At 38.5% G+C, this 11,662-nt stretch overlaps 1 long non-coding RNA gene across 1 annotated transcript; it reads right to left on the bottom strand.

The window, feature by feature from the left end:
• Positions 1 to 10,109: 10,109 nt before the first annotated feature.
• Positions 10,110 to 10,970, bottom strand: LOC107556330 (uncharacterized). The gene is made up of 2 exons (XR_001605265.1): positions 10,783 to 10,970; positions 10,110 to 10,640 (listed from the first exon to the last, which is right to left on the bottom strand). It is a non-coding gene; the product is annotated as an uncharacterized lncRNA (long non-coding RNA).
• Between the last annotated feature and the right edge of the window lie 692 nt (positions 10,971 to 11,662).

Below are 11,662 nucleotides of genomic sequence, written 5' to 3'. Positions count from 1 at the left end.
GCCCGTTTACAGCAGGCTGTGTAAAACACATACTCCATGCGGAGGTAAACTAAATAGATTTTGTCAATAGATTTAGGATGTACTATGTGTATTATAGATCCAGTGCACATCCACCACAGCACAGTCCTATACTAGGCAAAACATTTGAAAATTACCATAAAATATAAAGAAGTCATGTAGGATAGTGCATGGACTTTTCTGTGAATCTCTATCTATCAACAATCATGTGATGGACTAACCCTAGAATAATGACACTTCCTGACCTTCTTTTTGGTTTCGTTTATCCTGCTTTGAGACTCCATTCCTACTGTTCTCTAGATTATATACAGATTAAGGATTAAATTGTTGGAAAGACAAAAAGAGTGAGATTTAGAAGAATTCTTTTAGACCACTCTCCATTTATAAGACACAATTTCAGTGCAACAATTTCCTAGCACGTTAATAATCTAAGATTCACTGCTGAAAGATTTTGTACTGTATATGATTTAGTTTTGTCACATTTTTGACAAAGTTAAACTTTTATGTAATTTCACTTATCCTTGTGACAAATACATTTTTAAATACTGTACATTTATTTTTAATAAAAAAATTTCTGGTCAAAAATGTAAAAAAAAGTCTTATTGCGAAATAATATTACATTAAAATTGTATTTTTCCTGTAATGGCAAATTTCCATTTTCAGTAGCCATTCCAGTTTGTAGCATTGTATGATCCTTAACAAATCTTTATGTAGATGAAGAAAGTATATTCTTTCAGGTTTCTTTGATGATTACAAAGTTTAAAAGAACAGCATTTATTTTAAAACATTTTAATTTTCTTTACTCAGAATTATATCCACTTTTTAATTTGTAAATTGTAGCCGAACACAATTTTCAACAGAGTTGTTAATCATATTTTAAAACATGGCGTTGCGAGTGTCAGTACAGTCTCTATATCATCCTCTTTGGCTCTTCTGTCAAGCAAAATAAAAGCTCTCAAATTTCTGGCCCCACCTTCGTCTTGTCGGAGGGAGATTGACTACCTCCTGAGGCCTGCTTCCCCACTGACTGTACAGCAACAACCCCCAACAAACACCGTGATCAATATGGTTAAGTGTCTGTGGAGAGTTCCAGTAGAGTCCAACTCACTATCACATCCATCAGTAAGAGACTTCCACTCTTCCACTGTGCTCAGACAGATGCTTGGCTGTCCTTAATGTGAGCAATATCCTGTCCAAATTTGAGACTTCAGGTTGAGGCTGATGAATTTGCAGACAACTCATTTTCCCAGAAACTCATGCACAGAGGGAGCCAGAGGAGGTTGTAAATGCGTCTCAGTGCTGTTTCAGCATACTGAGCCTTCGACCTGTATGTGTTTGAGTAAACAGATGCTCTGTTCATTAGTGAATGTGCTGAAGGCTTGCCCTATTTCATGCTGCTTAAAATAGAAGAAAACAACACTTGTTTCTTTGCCAGCACTACCATGTCTGTTGTTTATAGGTATATGCTGACTATAGACATATTGTCTCACTTGTTCTGACCAGTGGCATAACATTTTTAATAAAATGAAATAATAAAAACAATAAAATACATTAAAAAAATCTATATTTTTAAATGGAAATCATTCAAACTTCAGCCTAGCATTTGGCGGAGATGTTCACCTGCTCCTTCTGCTGTTAATGGAAGTTGGCAAACCAACAATAAAAGGTGCTTTATTGCCACCTACTGGATTGGAGTGTGAAGCGCTAGCTGGTGTGCAGGAGAGCAATCCACTTTTTTTCCTACGCCCCATGATGCTTTGCACAAATTATGAGAGTAACTTCCGTTTACACTGTAAACAATCAGCAAAGGGTTCGCTCTATGAACACAATAATAATAATTTTCAAAAACTGGGTACAATGAGGTGGTATTATTTTACTCACCCTTCAACCATCGATCATTAAAAGGACATTTCACAGCCTCTTCCTTTGGCATGATCATTGTTGATCTTCTTCCTCTAATAGTAGGCACAGCTTTGTGATTGGTCGCTCCAAGATGCTTGTCTTTGTCTTTTTTGTTTCAATTATTCATGCAAGTTGCCAGTGACTGCATGAGGCTATGAAAGCAGATAGGTAAGTAGATGAGTTTACTTGTTTAGCATGATTATGTTTAATGTTCCTCTGTAGTTCCATTTAGCCACTTATTAGCAACTGCCTTTTTAAAGAAAAGTATAAGCTTTTAAAAAAATCACAAGGGGTATTACTGATTTATTTTATGCTGTAGAATAAAGTGGGAAAATATCTTGAGCCAAAGACCTTATTTCAGGTATTTAACTAAAACACCATTTAAAAACCCATTGACTTTTGGACGGTGAAACCAGAAGTGCCAAAATGCTTGCTTGCGGGTTTTGGCCTACCAAACTACACCATGCCTTTAGACTTGGAAAATGATTAGCAAACTACATGTATTTTGTGCTTACTATCTTGACAGCTTTAACCCTTTCGCACGTGAGTTTAAAATATTCTAGCTGAGCCCCCAGCGTGAGTTTTTTTTAGGCGACCGTTATTTTAAAATGTATAGCCTTATTGTTTCCATGGCGACGCGTCATGCTTGTCATGTGACACAACGCAGCCACAATAGATCTGTGTAACACATGGATCGTTTTTATTTCGTTTTTCCTGTTTTATTCAAAATATTCACAAACATGCTCACTATATTATGAAATATCTGATATTCCGATTCTGAAATATGTGCAATTAAATCTGTTTGGTAGTTTAAACACTTTTATATTGACCGTGTTAGTTGATCTATAGCGGGTGATGGGCGCCACCATGTTAGTTCACGCTGCATCAGAGCTGTGGGATTTACAACACGCAAATTCATCCTCTCCTCCCGAAACACGTTAAAGTAGGTCTCCGGTAAACTGGGAGAAGAGCAGAGTAAACTTTATAGTTACCTACACAATCTGTATATGATATCAATAAAACATGTCGTCAGATTATATTTGTAAGGATCATTATTGTCGTTTCCATAGACATCAGCGTGCATTTTACAAACTGTAAATGTATGGTTTTGCTAGTACTTATGTGTATTTAAATGTCTGAACCCTAAAATAAGTATTATATGGTTGAAAACAATGAATATTTGTCATAATATGACACGCGCTCAGCGCGTCCGATCTGGCTCCGCGCGAAAGCGGATTTAAATTCAGCAGTTGATGACGTGACGCACTGAAAGTTCTAATCACACCGGTGTGATCGTACGCTTCAGGGACCAGCCAAGACTGATCACACCGGTGTGATCGTACGCGTCAAAGGGTTAAAGTTGTCCTGCCATTGTATTAAATTTGAGTTCAAATTAAGCGTCCATCTCAGAGGTAAAAGAACTTGCTTAAAGCAAACCTGCAACGCAAGTGTAAACAAGATTTGAGAACTTTGGGGAGATTTTTAGCAATTACCAAACTTTGATCTTTCTCTTGCACAAAATGTTTATATGGCTTCAAAAGGATGAGCAAATAATGAACCAGTAAAAAGATCCAGTGAAAGAAATCAGAATATGTCTCACCCTTCGGTTTCAAGACTTCTCCAGCCAGCTGAGTGATGACAGGTCTGAGCTGGTTGGTTGGGATTCAGATCCAGCTATGATGTGACTGACTTGAAGGCTCCTGAAATACCCCACGGATGTCACAAGCCTCAAAAGCTTCACATGGCATGTCGGAGTGAGTCGTATGGTCTTCAGTTACTAACGGTGGCTGTCGGTTCTGGACTATTAACCCTGCATCCATCCAGCCCACGCCACATATCTCTCTGTCAGCCCTCCAGGCATTCAGGTCATCCTCCTTAAATCTCCCTGCTCCAACTACAAACTCCAAAAAAACACTGCAAACCATGTATTTTTGTATTCAGAATCAGTCAGGCTGGGGCTGAGAAAAAACTAAGACGGCTTGAAACAAAGGAGCTGAGAGTCCCTCAGGGCCACGGTCACACTAGCATAGATGCCAGATTCATATTGTATGAGCATGAAATTATTATAGTGTGGTATACTGTTCTATGCATTGCCTTCATTGCGACTTGGATCATATCCACTAATCATATCTGTCACCTTTTACAACACATGAATAAAATGCTGAATAAATCTTTTTTTTAATCATTTTTTAAGCTACAACTTTAACCTTCAGCCAAATACTTTGTTTACCTTACAGCTCTCAATTTGAGCAGATTTATTGTCTGCCATCTCTGCAAACAAGGTGCTATTGAAGCAAGCCACGTGTGGAATTAACAAAGGCTGAAACACAAGGGGGAGTTGCAGCGCGGGAAGGCAAGTAAATAACTCTTAGACCTCTGCTAAACCACAGCTTCTTTGAAACAACTCAACTTCTGGAGCAGACCAATGAAAAGCACTACCATGATTTGCTGCTCCATGGCCAGCTGTGCGGCACTTGTATGTAGTTCTTTCTCTAAGGAAGCCTTCCACACATGCACCATGGATGTCCTTCCCTTTACACTTTGCTCCAAGACCAGAACCATTAATTATGGAATGAGTTGAATCCAAGGAGAAGGATTGTTTGTTCCAGAAAGGGCGTCTGACTTAAATGGCTGGAATGAAATTTCATAGACAGACAAGGCTAATGACAATTTGAAACACTTAGCAGTATGGATTGGTGATGGAGTGCTGATGTGTTTGCTCTCTGAGGAGAGTGGAGCAGACCCAGACAGAAAGTGCATTAAGATCTCTTTTTCTGTTCTACATTAATAGAAATACTGGAATGTTTTTGTGCAAATACTGGAACCCTTATGGCATGCATTATAGATGGAGTAATCAGAAGTGATTTAGAAATGACAAAGTGATAAAGTTGTATAATAATAATAATAATAATAATATGTAGGTGTGTGTGTGTGTGTGTGTACATACATACACAGGTCAAATTGTGCAATGCTACAAATTTAGCCTTCATAGTAAGAGGCATTTCTGAGATAGATTAATGAATAAATAAATAAATACCTGAAACGAGATTTGCAGAGAAATACTGGAATACCTAATGGCATGCCTTATAGCTGGAGTAATCAGAAGTGATTTAGCAATGGCAAAGTGAAAATGTTGTATAATAATACAAAATATATAATAAAAATATATCTATTATAATATAAATAAAAGTTTTAATTATATAAAAAAACTAGATAAAAACAAAATTGGTCTTTCATTCTTATTTAATCATCTGCTCAGAAAATCAATATCCAACAAAAGCAAACAACCAAAATTGCAAAAGGATTAATCAACCTGTAATATTTACCTGAAACAAGATTTACAGAGAAAACTTTTTAAAAACACTGACCCATCCACATAATTTCACTCACTTCCACGCTCTTGTTGCCCACACACAATTCAGTGTTTGCCCGCTGCTGGCACATTCTTCCTTTTCTCAGCAAGCCACCCCATCATCCCATTAAAAGTCTGAGACACACATCCAGTGACCAGGTCAATCGATAATGATGCAGACTTCTCTCATTAGGAGAAGGAGCCCAACTGCCAGGCAACCTGCCACTATCCTTCTCACGTCATCACATATACAGTAATACAGACTCCACGATGCACAAGCCTATGGTGATATGGAAAAACTTGACAGATGGAGTCTAGTATTCACATGGCTTAGTATGTGGCAGTTGGCACTCCGAGTTATTCAGGAAGGATAAATTATGTAGCCATTTCAAAGCAAGGATATTGCATGCAGGTTAAAAACATTAATAAATGATGTTTTGGCCCAAGGGAAGCTAGCAGTATAGCTGAGAATGCATATATAATATAACACATTTTTAGTGAATTCTCATTGGAAGCATGTTATAGACTTTAGAAAATGGCTGCATTGATTCCAGAGACTCCCTCGAATGGAGACTCCACATTACCACTTAGAGCTTGAATGAAGAAAGCAGCAGAAGATTCATTTACATACCAAAGAGGACCCGGGCACAAGAGCATCGACCACTGACACAGAAAAAAATCAATTTTCATCTTTAAAAAAAAAAATTTACAATATATTTGCAGACTTACTCTATTTATTTATTTATTTATGCAAAGTAAAATCTTTATATTTTCCTGGAAGGAATGAAAGGATGTCATGAATAATAACTACAGCACAGTTTAATCTAGTTAGTGGTGCTTGCTAAATGTCACCATTCTCATTAAGAGTAGGTAAGAGCCCCTAATTCTATGTTAATAAAAAATATTTTTTGTGTGATAATGACAAATTATAGCTCAAACCATGAGTATTGTTGAAGAAAAATGTGCTATAACAGAACTTTGCTAAGATCAATGGATGGACAAGGATAGATATAATGTACTGTCTCTATAATGTATAAAATATAATGTATGTAGCAAAATACTTGTATACTCAAAATGTGAGAGCCACCAAGTCATATTTTATGTAAGTAACAGCGCAATCTTATCGGTTGGCCAATTGTTTTTGTAATGCAGTGGGGAAAAAAAGTTTTTTAACATTCAAATTAATCAACAATATTGTACCAAGGAAATACAGGAGAAAAACAACCAAACAAACAAACCAACCAACCTCACTCTGCTTGCCGAAGAGATACTAAAAGCTGAAAGCTCGAATCATTCTCCCGAGTTGTACCTGTTAGCTCATGAGCAAACGTGGTATATTACTCTTACTCTACTTCGTCTCACTTATATCCTATACGTTTATTACTCCCTCTAGTAGTAACGCCAAGCAAAGCAAGTTAAAGGGGAAGGTCATTACACTCCCACCAAATCATGTTATGATAACCCCCCCCCCCCCCCCAAAAAAAATATACATGATTTCAAACTTCTATGGCCCCTGTTCAACACAAAACAAAATAATAATAATTTTAACCTGGTATTACCTAATTGTCTGATGCAGAAACTATATACATGAATCACTCACTTTCAAGTAGAACCACTAATTTTTGAATTGGTCGCTCAATGATTGAAGGTTTAGAGTGATGCCCTAACTTCGTCTTTAGTTTTCGTTCTCCTGTTTGAACTTTAACTCGTAGGACTAAGCCATCACTCCCTTGAATGACCTCAACAACTCTACCTAACTGCCGCTGATTCCTTGGCAGCATGTCATCTTTAATGATGACTATGTCATTAACTTTAAGATTACGTAGAGGTACATGCCACTTCTGTCGTGTAGATATATTCATGAGATATTCTCTTTTCCAACAACTCCAGAACTGTTCAATTAAGTACTGGACTCTGCGCCACCTTTTTGTAGCATGTCTTCCTTCAGAAATTTCCCAGGAGGAGGAAGAGCGATCTTAGACTTCATTAAGATAAGATGGTTTGGTGTTAAAGGTTCCAGTGACTTGGGGTCATTTATTCCATCTACAGTTAATGGTCGACTGTTAACGATAGCCATCGCTTCATAAAACAATGTCCTAAGAGAGGAGTCATCAAGCCTGCCTGAGCACAGAGAAAGTGTGGAATTCAGAACATTTCGCACAGTCCTGTTTTTGCGTTCCCAGACACCACCAGAGTGACTAGCTGAAGCAGCGTTAAAGACAAACTCACATTGACTTTCTGTAAGAAATGCCTCCAGTGTCTTGACATCACATTCTGTAAGATCATTAAATGTTTTCGCTTTCAAGTTTGTTTCTAGCTCCTACAAAATTTGTGCCACAATAAAGTTGACGAACAGCTCCACAGAGGCTTATGAAACATCTCAGAGCATTAATAAACATGTCTGTTGACAAATTGTCCAGCATTTCGATATGGATATCTCGAGAAGAAAGGCAAGTGAAAAGAAGGCCATACCTTTTATACTCCTTTCGACCCCTCTTTATAATGAATGGGCCAAAGCAATCCATGCCAGTATAGCAGAAAGGGGCAGAGACTTCAATTCGTTCTTTAGGAAGTTCCGCCATTTGTTGCTCCTCCACAGGCCGTCTGAGCTTCCTACATTGTACACATCGGTAAATCAATTTAGCTACCGACTTGCTGCCGCCGATAACCCAAAATCCATTTGCTCTGAGGAGAAGCGACTAAACCGCACAAGAAAGTCAGAACTAACGTCACCCTTAGTCACAAATGTTTGTACTAGCTTAACTTCAGGATCTCCCACAAGTAGATCATTTGAGGCATTAGGAGTTGGACACACTTCTCGTTCCCACAAAAATGTAGGTCCTGCTATACAGTTTGTTGAAGATATGTCTGAGACAAGAAGATCTCTGGAAACATTATCAGCACGATTTTCAGATGTGTTAACATAACACCAGTGGCTTGTGTTTGTAATTTCCCTGATTAACTGGACGCGATTTGCAACAAACACGTGAAACCTTCTTGCTTCATTGTTAACATATGCTAGTACAACCTGCGAGTCAGTCCAAAAGTACTCTTGATCAATCTTCATTTCCAGTTCAGCCTTTAACATAACACTCATCCTGGCAGAAACTTCAGCAGCAGACAATTCCAGTCTTGGAATACTTTTGATCTTTGTGGGTGCGACTCGAGCCTTAGCCATTACAAGACTACAATGTACTTCGTCTTTGTCATTCTTGAACCTGAGATAGGAACATGCACCATACCCTAGGTTGCTTGCATCTGAGAATTGGTGCAGTTCTGTCCAGACAATGGTGTCAAAAAATGGCAGATGATAGCATCTTGGGATGCTGAAATCTTTCAGACCATGAAAACTACTTTTCCACTTCTCCCACTGCAGAAATAATTCATCAGGGAGAGGATCATCCCATCCAATATTTCTACAACACAGCTCCTGTAAAATACACTTTCCTTTCAAAAGGAAAGGAGCAACAAACCCAATAGGGTTGTACAAAGAAGCAACGATTGGCAAAATACCTCTACGTGTTGAAGGCTGATCTTTCAGCTTGATGTCAAAACTGAATGTGTCATCTTTCGTAGACCACTGGATACCCTGTTACTTCAGGACTAAGGTTAAGCGGTTTGGTTGTTATTGCCCACTCTGAAGAATCCACACACTGTAGAACTTCTTTCTCATTTGAATTGAACTTATGAAGGCGTAACCCTCCATACTTGCACAAGTATGGAGGGTCTTTATCTGCTTGTAGCATCTGCAGATTTGTCCTTTCTTCCTCTAGTTTTGAGCGCATCTCAGTTTCTTTCCGTTTCATCTCAGCTAGCATTCTTGCTTCGTTCAGTTTCCAATCATTCTCTATGTTAAGTAGTCGGGCTTGCGGAGTGTGAATTTCTTGCATAGCCTTCACTTGCTCAACTTTGGCTGCGAGTTCTGCTTCTGCATCAGCTCGCTTACTGGAAGCTTTGGAAGAGGTCTTTGATGTCGTTAATAAACTCCCCGAAATCGGTGATGATTCTGAGATGATAGTCTCTGTATTGGTACAACCAAATATAGATTCATACTCGTTTTTATTTAATATATGCTTTACTCTCTCTTTCACAACTTCTTTCTTCTGAATCTCATCAACAGTTTCTATTCTTTTGCTCACCAAATCACAAATTTCTGCAGTCAGTGTGAAACAAACATCTATTCTTTTAACAACCTCTGAAGTTGCAGTATTATTGTGCAGTAAGGGAGCATAATGCTGAGTGACTACAACTTGTCTAGTTTGAATGTCCTTTCAAATTTGTTCAAGCTCTTCACATGTGCACAAAGCTTTTAATTTAGACATAACTTCCTTAGCTATCTGCTTCCAGGAGTCGTAAGCTTTATTAAAGGCTTTCTCATGTTTCTTTGCCTCCTGTTCATGCATCTCTTGGCCTTTCTCTGTGCGATTTCTTTTTCGTGAACTTGATTGTGATCCTTCTTTTTGCATTATATTAGTGTCTAAATCCTGATCAGTAACTGATTTTTGACTTGCTTGCACTACCGTTTGCTCGACTGCGTCTTCCATTTTGTCAGTCTACAACTTAAATCAAATTTACACCAAAACTTATAATCTAGACACTTAAATATTTAGCAAAGGGAATACGTCAAATCATATATGCAACACACTTATAAGTTCCTTCACACTTATAAGTTCACTCAACACTTTGGAATGTTTATGTTACATATACCATAAGTAAACCCAGCATTAAACTATGGCAATCAATGCCTTATAAATGAGTACTCAAGTTAATAACTTCACCTTCATTAATCAATGGTCACCCTTCATTCATAAAATTTGATGTAAAATTGCTTACAAAATTCACTTACAAAACTACAAAATCACTTTAATTATAAAAGTTTCGACTTAATGCAAAAGCTATAACCATGGAGTCCTTTTTTTTTTTTTGCCTCCGAGTCTGTACCAACAATTTTGCTTTGCGGTCACCTTTCAGTCGTTCACAAATGAGGAGTATTCCAAGCTGTTGACTGTATAATGTTGCAGTCCTATCATGGAATCGGTCTCTTACTGACGCGATGCAAACAAGGTGGCACGATGAAAGCATTCGCTGCAGCATCAAGTCCCACTCATGCGAGGAAACAACAGCCACGCGATGAAGTCGTCATCTTTAGCAGCGAGTTTTACTGTAGCAGCCCTTCAGCGTCGAACAAAAAGAGGCAGAGAGTTTCTGACGGGTGCCTTTTGATTTATTTTACTCAGATGCAATAAACTTCACTGCTGAAGTATTCGTTATCTCAATTCTTTGTTGCATATTCTCTCCATGCATCACAACCATTGATTGACTTCATAGCATCATTACAACCAGATCACTTCACCGTGGCACCGTAAAACTACAAAGAAAACAAATAAAGAAACAAACAAAAAAAGAAAAATAAACTATTTTAACTAAACATATTTAACATTCAAATTAATCAACAATATTGTACCAAGGAAATACAGGAGAAAAACAAACAAACAAACCAACCAACCAACCTCGCTCGCTCTGCTTGCCGAAGGGATACTAAAAGCTGAAAGCTCAAATCATTCTCCTGAGTCGTACCTGTTAGCTCGTGAGCAAACGTGGATTATTACTCTTACTCTACTTCGTCTCACTTATATCCTATACGTTTATTACTCCCTCTAGTGGTAACGCCAAGCAAAGCGAGTTAAAGGGGAAAGTCATTACACTTACGTAAACCAAAAAATCCATTGTATTGATGCAATGCAAATGTTTGTGTTGATCTGAACAGATGCATTAACAACCATTCATTCAAATTTAAATATATTTCACACCGAATATTTGTCTTGGTGTGAACAAGCTTTTCACTGAAGGAGAAACCCAAGCCATATCTAGAGTCCAGAATATCACAGACCCTGTGTCCAAACATGCTTACTTCCTTCCTTCCATCCTTTTTCAGTTTTATAACGTGTGAATATATCCCCTATCGTATTCTACAACAAAAACAATCAGAGCGCTTTGTTAGCACTAGTTCTATTTTTGACTTCCGAGTCCGCTATTAGCATATAGCCCGCTAGCATCGCCAGCGTGGTTGCCGCTAATCTCGCTTACACTAATACTCTATTCACACACATTTCCATTGTTTTACTCACTGTTACTTGCTTTAATGGCGGATGTGTGTCTACCTTTGAGTGCAGGTGAGGACACGTTCGAGATGCATTCGGTGCAGCTCGAGCTGGAGGCCGTGGAGAAGCAGATCCGGGACCTGGTGGCAAAGCAGACCCAGCTGAGAGCGCGGAGAGCCGCGCTGGAAACATCCCAGGCTGACGCTCACAAGTCCGAGGTAAGTATACAGCGCGCTGCTATCTCTCCCACCACCTCTACTCCGTGTGTTTCTCTGCACAGGCCCGGGGC

This window comes from Sinocyclocheilus grahami, unplaced genomic scaffold (assembly GCF_001515645.1).
Source record: "Sinocyclocheilus grahami isolate Dianchi unplaced genomic scaffold, SAMN03320097.WGS_v1.1 scaffold565.1, whole genome shotgun sequence".
NCBI classification, from domain to species: Eukaryota; Metazoa; Chordata; class Actinopteri; order Cypriniformes; family Cyprinidae; genus Sinocyclocheilus; species Sinocyclocheilus grahami.
The sequence above is the reverse complement of the archived record's forward strand: the minus strand, read 5'-3'. Positions and strand labels throughout refer to the sequence as shown.